Source organism: Amphimedon queenslandica, unplaced genomic scaffold (genome assembly GCF_000090795.2).
Source record: "Amphimedon queenslandica unplaced genomic scaffold, v1.1 AMPQUscaffold_13240, whole genome shotgun sequence".
Lineage (NCBI taxonomy): Eukaryota > Metazoa > Porifera > Demospongiae > Haplosclerida > Niphatidae > Amphimedon > Amphimedon queenslandica.
Genome location: NW_003546524.1, coordinates 89,089 through 96,482, shown reverse-complemented (window position 1 = coordinate 96,482; position 7,394 = coordinate 89,089). Strand labels below are relative to the sequence as shown.

General features: G+C 34.4%; 1 long non-coding RNA gene across 1 annotated transcript; it reads right to left on the bottom strand.

Moving 5' to 3' along the window:
* Positions 1-6,890: 6,890 nt before the first annotated feature.
* Positions 6,891-7,384, bottom strand: LOC109584151 (uncharacterized). Its single transcript, XR_002185871.1, has 2 exons — positions 7,288-7,384; positions 6,891-7,228 (listed from the first exon to the last, which is right to left on the bottom strand). It is a non-coding gene; the product is annotated as an uncharacterized LOC109584151 (long non-coding RNA).
* Between the last annotated feature and the right edge of the window lie 10 nt (positions 7,385-7,394).

Genomic DNA, 7,394 nt, shown 5'->3' with positions numbered 1-7,394 from the left:
ATTACTGTTTTTATCTGTGTTTACTGGTCTTTACCTTTGTTTACATGTGTTTACCAGTGTTCATTTGTGTTGACTGATGTTTACTTGTTTTTACTAGCATTTACTGGTGTTTATACTTGTGTTTACCTGTGTTTTACTGGTGTTTACCTGCAGTGTTTACTGAAATCTATAGAAACATGTTACCAATGGTGTGTTTACCATATAGCACTAAACACAAAGAGGGATACCAAGAAACTGGTCTTAAGCCACATATGCCATATATGGCATGGACCATTCACCCATGGACTACACCTGTTACATGTACATGTACATACATGTATTGGTACATATGTACTAGCAATGTATTGTACTTGTATTTTAAACAACATTAGCAAGAGATAAGTTGGTTTGACTGTTAGTGAGTATTGCTAATGGTATATTTATACCTAGAGATAGCAGGGACCATGGGGAGGATAGGATATTTGTTGATCCTCCTTGTATTGCTAATGTAGTTTATAGTTTTATTGCAAAAGTAGAAACATCATCAAAAAAGAGAAAAAAATATTTTAAAAGAAACAAGAAATATGTAGATAAAAATTTAACTTTCTAAATAATTAGTTTCTAAAACTAATTATAGCTAAAAATAATAATTATTGTATGATTAATTAAAACTCGCAGCATTAAAAAATTTAAAACAAATCAACAACTGATTCACGACTATCAGTGAGTCTAAAATCAGTAGAACTTGGAACTATTTCTCTCATCTGTTGATCAACAGTTAGATGTGATTCGGTTACATCTAAAAGTGGGCCATCATCTTCATCTTGTTTCTTGAATAACTTCTTAATTAGAGCATCATAACATTTCATATGTGATAACTGCAGGTAAAGATGATAAACAACAATCAAAATAAAACTAAAAATAAAAACAGATAAACAAGTATTGTACCAGATCAATACTTTACTCTCATCAGTAAAGGCTATAGATAAAGAAGCCATGATGCACAAGTTTAATAGGAATCAAAATTCAATGATATTTTTCAATTTCTTTCTGTACACACCACCAAAGATAAAACCAAGGGAGAGGATAATAGCTGCTACTGCCAATAGCAAGACACGTGATTCATTCTTCAAAAAGGTGACAGTTAAAAGTACTGGTATCCTAGCCACTAGGAGTAGACCAGGCCAGAACCGATACTCATCTTTCATTGGACCACTATAAGCATCAATAATAGGCTTGAAGCGACTCAAGCTCTTAAACAGTTTAAAATGTGACAAATACTTCTCAAGTACTGGATGACATAAAAGGAACAGTGTGTATGGTATGACAAAAAAACAGTCACCAATAGGGCAAATCCAAATAGTCCAGCATGCTTCCCTTTAGCATATTCAACATTAGGATTCTCATACCATAAACTGACTGATCTTACTGACTCATTTCTACAGTGAAGAGTTACCTCATGCTTGTGTAGTACAATAACAATAGTACGTACTAGTTTAGTATACGAGAGAAAAGTAAGTGCATGTAGATAGAACAGGAACAGCATCATTCAGCTTTATTTGATCATCAGTCCTATCTTGGAAGTCTTGGAGATATTTCCTCTTTTACATACATATTGTTTCCTTTCATTGGACTAGTAACTGATGTGCGTATAGGAAGATACAGGGCAGTAACAATTGGTGTGAACCTTTGTTTCTTATCATAGATTATAACTGGAATTTTGGTTATACTAAACAGTTGTTACGGTGGGTTTATGGGGAAGAAGTGGATTCTGCCTGGTTCCATAATTAATGGCATTGGTTACATTACTTTTGCTGCTAATATTATTCAATATAACATTGATCAGTTAATTGGAGCATCAGCTAATGAATTAAGTACTATTACATACTGGAACTTTGCTGCTTATCCAACTGCATGGGTGCTAAGTAACTGGTTATCATTACTTGATACTGTAACTGCATATTTACTCTTTATTATAACGTCAGGAGTAGCAGTGTCTCTGATACTTGTATTTCATTCATTATTTAAACACAAACTGGAGAACATATCACTGATTAAGAATCCAGTCAAACTGATAGTTAGAGTATTGTGTTATGCCAGGAAGCACAAGTATCCTGAGAATCGTAGTGCTCTTACCTACTGGGAGGAAGAGGCTCCTTCAAGACTAGACCTGGGTAAGGATAAATATGGTGGACCATTCACAGAGGAAGAGGTAGAAGATGTGAAGACATTCTTTCGTATTTTACCAATATTTATTGCTGCAATTGGATTCAGTTCTGCTCTATTTTCATCAGGGCAGGAGTCTCAAGGCAAATGTTCATTGAGTAAGCCCTCAGTCCATTGTATCATATTTGCTTATGGTGGTACATATCAAATCGTTGTTCTACTCTTAATCTTCATTTATCAGTTCATCATTCGTGGTTGCTTCCACAAGTATATACCCAGTATGCTTATTAGAATGGGTGCTGGTCTTGTTTTTGCTTTTTTAAGTTGCATCACTCAATTATTAGTTTATATATTTGCCTCATATGAATTTCTACTAATGATTCAAGACATACTACTTGGGATTACATGTTTTCTTATTTATCCCACTTCACTTGAGTTTACAGTAGCACAGTCTCCAGAATACATGAGAGGAATGATGGTTGGACTCTGTTATTCATCACTGGGAATTGGAACTATAATTGGTTTTATGTTAACACTTTTGTCTAAAAAAACATACTATTATATAATAGCAATACGTTGTGCTTTCCAGCTTCTTATACTGGTAGTGTTTGTGATACTAGCTAAACATTACAAGTATTGTGTGAGAGAGAATGAAGTTAATATTGTTCAGATAGTTGATGATCATTATCAGAGATACATGGAACAAGAAGATGAATATAAGCGGCACAGAGTGACTCTTGAGAATGAAACAAATGATGTTATCAATGATTGATCAAGAAGCATGGTCGTACAATTAACAGTTTGTGCTCTTGGTGCTCCTTATCTTTTTGTTAACTGCACTTTTAACTCTTAGCAATACAAATATGATGTGTATACACTATCAGTATCATTTGATTATTTTATTGATGTACTTTTTGTTTATTATACTATTAACCTAACATAATAGCCAAACTGAAAATAGCATGAAGTACAATTATATGTACGTACAATAAAATTAACCACAGTGAAATTTACAACAATTTAACAACATTAAACAGTTGACATTGTAAGTGTCATGAACATATCTATTGTTCATGCAATTGCCTGGGAGCAATCTATGAAAAAGGCAACCATGCTGTGAGAATATTTAAGGGCTGTAAATTTCCCAGATTTGATGGGAATTTGATATTTGTAATAATTTTTTCATTTTCAAAAATTAAGAGTATCATGATATTATAATAGCAACAATACAAATTAATAATAATAAAAATAATGTTACTGACACAGTCATGTTGATGATAACTAGATAAAATATACTAAACTAGCAATGAAATAATACTAAAATATTATGCCTGGAAATTAAACAACAAAATTCAATAAACAACAAGTCGGTTATTACCAGAATCACAAATATACAAAAATCCATTTTTATCAAATGTCAATCCTTTAGGGTTTTTAAACTGGTCGATATTACTCCCTTCCTTTCCAAACTTAGTAACAAACTCACCCTCACTAGTGAAGACAGAAATGCGATGATTGCCCCATTCACTAACATACACTAGACCAGTACCTGCAGTGTCTATTGCTATACCATATGGACTATTAAGCTTTCCAGCACCAAATGTTTTTGTACCAAACTGAGCCAAAAATTTTCCATCTGGAGAAAACTTTTGAATGCGATGATTATTGCAATCAGCTACATACACTAACCCCTGACTGTCAAGAGCAATCTCTAGAGGAAACATAAATTGTCCATTGGCTGATCCTTCACTGCCAAATGAATGAGAGAAGGTTAGATCAGAATTCAAGACTTGTATACGATGATTACAATCAGCAATATAAACCTGTTCTGTTATAGGAGAAATGGCTATACCAGCAGGAAATTGAAATTGTAGTGGTTCAGTGCCCCTCTCACCAACTGATGCTGTATGGTATCCATCCATGTCTATCTTTTGAATGTTGTCTTTATCAGACAAAAGAATAAATTTGTCTGTAGTAATGGCTAAACCACGAGGGACCAAAAACGTAGCATCGCAGCTTCCCTCTAATGATGTCACTTTCTTTCCTTTTCTATCTAGTATTGTTACACATTTACCATTAAACTCAGTCACTATGACATGATTATAACTTGCAGCAACTCCCCAAGGACAGTTAATCTCTGGTATAGTGTATACTGGAGTGATTTTATCAAGGTAAGGATTGAATGGGATGACTATTGAGGTATCTTTAAGTTGTACATCATATATTTGTACTTTTACTGTATGAGTACCGCTAGTTAAAGGGTTACACTGTATCCTATACACTCCAGGATCAGTGCTGGTAGTGACTGTAGTGTGAATGGGTTGATCACTTTTACCAACTGGTACTAGACTACACCTGAGAGAAGATAGAGGAACAGACAAAAGAGATGAATCTTGTGCCTCCATTGATAGTGAAAACAAAAATGTCTTCTTTTTTGGAAAGCGTTGAAAGAAGCCAACTCTCTTCACTCTACACTGCTGTAGTGCAGTAGATGAATATGTCACGATATCTCCAATGTGATGTAGTGATTTGATATCTTTGCTCAATATAAAGTCAGCTTTTTCATTTGGATATAACTCCTCCACATTGATCTGTGCAGTAACTTCACTCATATGCTCCATCATCTGTTTCTTGGACCTCAGGACTTGTTGAGGAGTACCTGTCTTCAGACTCAGTTCCACATAGTCTTCAACATCCTCAAGAAGACTCAAACTCTTTTCTGCTGCTTTGATCTGCACTGAAAGCACCTTTAGTTTAGCATCAGTGACTCTTCTTGCCTGCTCAGCCAGTTTCCTCTCTGACTGATGAAGAACAGCAATCATTTCCTCTACCATTTTATGTATTTCTTCCAAGACTCCTTCTCCTCTTTCTCTAATCTCACCCTCTCTCTCTGTTAATAAAGATAAAACGTTTTTGAGTGCTTCCTTTCTTCCTTCAACTGGTGATAAACATTCTCTTAACTTTTGACATTGTTTAGTATAACTGTCAGTGATTAACTCACATTCATGATGTTTGTGATTACGAACTGAGCAGTGAGAACAGATTACTTCATCACATGTTCCACAAAAGAACTCCAAAGGCCTTCCATGGTCAGTACATATAGGGGTGGCCCCTTGAGAATTCGGGGTCTTTTTCATTAAACTGTGCATATCTTTGAGGTTGTTGATATTAAATGCCACAGGAAAAGCTCCTGCTCCTTCTTCTGGTAACACAGTACAATGACGACAAGTGGGACAAAAAAGGTAATAGGTCTCATTCTTCTTATCCAGTGGCAATCCCTCCAGACAGTGCTGACAAAATGAATGTAGACAAGGTAAAGTCTTAGGATTGATATAACGGTCAAGACACACAGGACAGGTGAGCTGTTCCTCAGCCAGTTTGAGGAGACCAGACCGAGACGGTTTGGCTGCCATTACAAGAGTGTCTGCAGATAGAAAGATAAGAAAGATAAATGTAGGAAGAAAGTAAGAAACAAAGAACAGAAAGGAAGAGCAATCAAGCTGTAAGTGATCTAGAAAGAATTAAAGAAGCAACAGAACTGCCGTACTTCTGTAATGTAATTAAAGCAAGTTATGATAGTAATACATAGCAACCAGTCATGAGGAAAGGCACACACACATACACAGATTACTACATTTTATTTGTTCTTAAACAACATTTCATGCTGGTGTATCCTTATTATTGTAAAATAATAATGATACCCTGAGCTAAGGACAGGTCTGGGACAGGTATATAGCTCTGAGCTCAATGGTATCTATCCTTAATGAAGAGGCTATATTGTATGTGTATTAAGGACAAGTGGATGGCTTCTTTAATAAAGAAGCTACAAATCATAACAATATCTACTCACACTGAACAGGAATGCATGTAGATGTATATACTTATTACTTAATCAGGAAACTATAAAAATATACCCAGTTTTAAGACTTACACAAATTTTAGAATTCCTTAAGCAACTCCCATGCAGTCGTTAATTGGTATAACTCACTTTTCTATCACTGACACTATAGAATATTGCATGGGTCTGGCAATGCAATTCAGACATATAAGTAACCAGTGAAGATGTAACTGCTAGAGACTAAAGTACTGTGTAGTACAGAGGTCTAGGGAAGAACTATTATACAGTTGTTAGTTGTTAGGTTGACCACCCTAAATGACATTTAAGTGGTTTATTTTGGCAATTGTTAATCAAAGATGTCCTGCCAATTATTTGTGTCTGTGCTCATGTTCCAAAAATAAGAAGTACCAAGTGCATTTTTGCACCAAGTGAAATATGTAATTGATTCAACATGAATGTGACAATCTTAACAATAAGGGTTTGATTTTATATTAGTTTAAATAACAGTTTGTGTTCTTGGTGCTCCTTATTAATCTGTATTATTTTTTAACTACTGTACTTTTAACTATTTTAGTGATACAATATGTGTCATCAATAATAAATTATTTTATGATGTAGCTATAGTTTATGCCACTTAAAAGTTACAGTAAACTCATTCGACCCATTGATGGGGTTAAAATTTCCATTTCTACTAAACTTTAAATATGCCATTGGCTCATTCAGTAATAAGTTAAACATACATGCCATATGGTACAATACTAATGTAGCTACATGCAATTGTATGGTAATATTATACTAGTACGTCTCGCCATAGATAATAGAGTAAATGAAAGGGATTGGAAACTTCCGTTCGCGGCAGGAAATGCTAGTTACCCATACCATGATAATTTCTCTATTTATAGGAATATTTTCAATTTTACAATAGGAGTTATTAAGAAAATTATCAAACATTATGGAATAGTACAACTTCATAATGGTTTTTCTCAAATTGTGTTTATGTCACATACATTAAAGTATGTGCGTGCCCTCAAGTGTACATCAGGCTTTGCCTTCATATCACATTTAAATGTGCCAATCATTGAACTGTAAAGAAAAAGGTACAAAACGAAGGTCTTTGCAAAAACTTTGAATTGATTATAAATCAGTCACCAAATCTGTCATCGGAGTCATTTATGTTGCGTGCCCTCCATAATAATGCATAGAATAGTTGGTAATAATTAATTCTGGTATTATTTCTTTTGTATTCTAAAAAAGGGTACAAAACCACAATATTGAAGGTATCAAGTCAATAAATCAAACTTTACCCATAGTTATCAATATTATTTTACTTCAAAAATTAGACAAACTGTAAGGAAGGTATCTGTAATGCCTTTAATTATCATTGCAGAGGATGAACACAAGTCACTTAGAG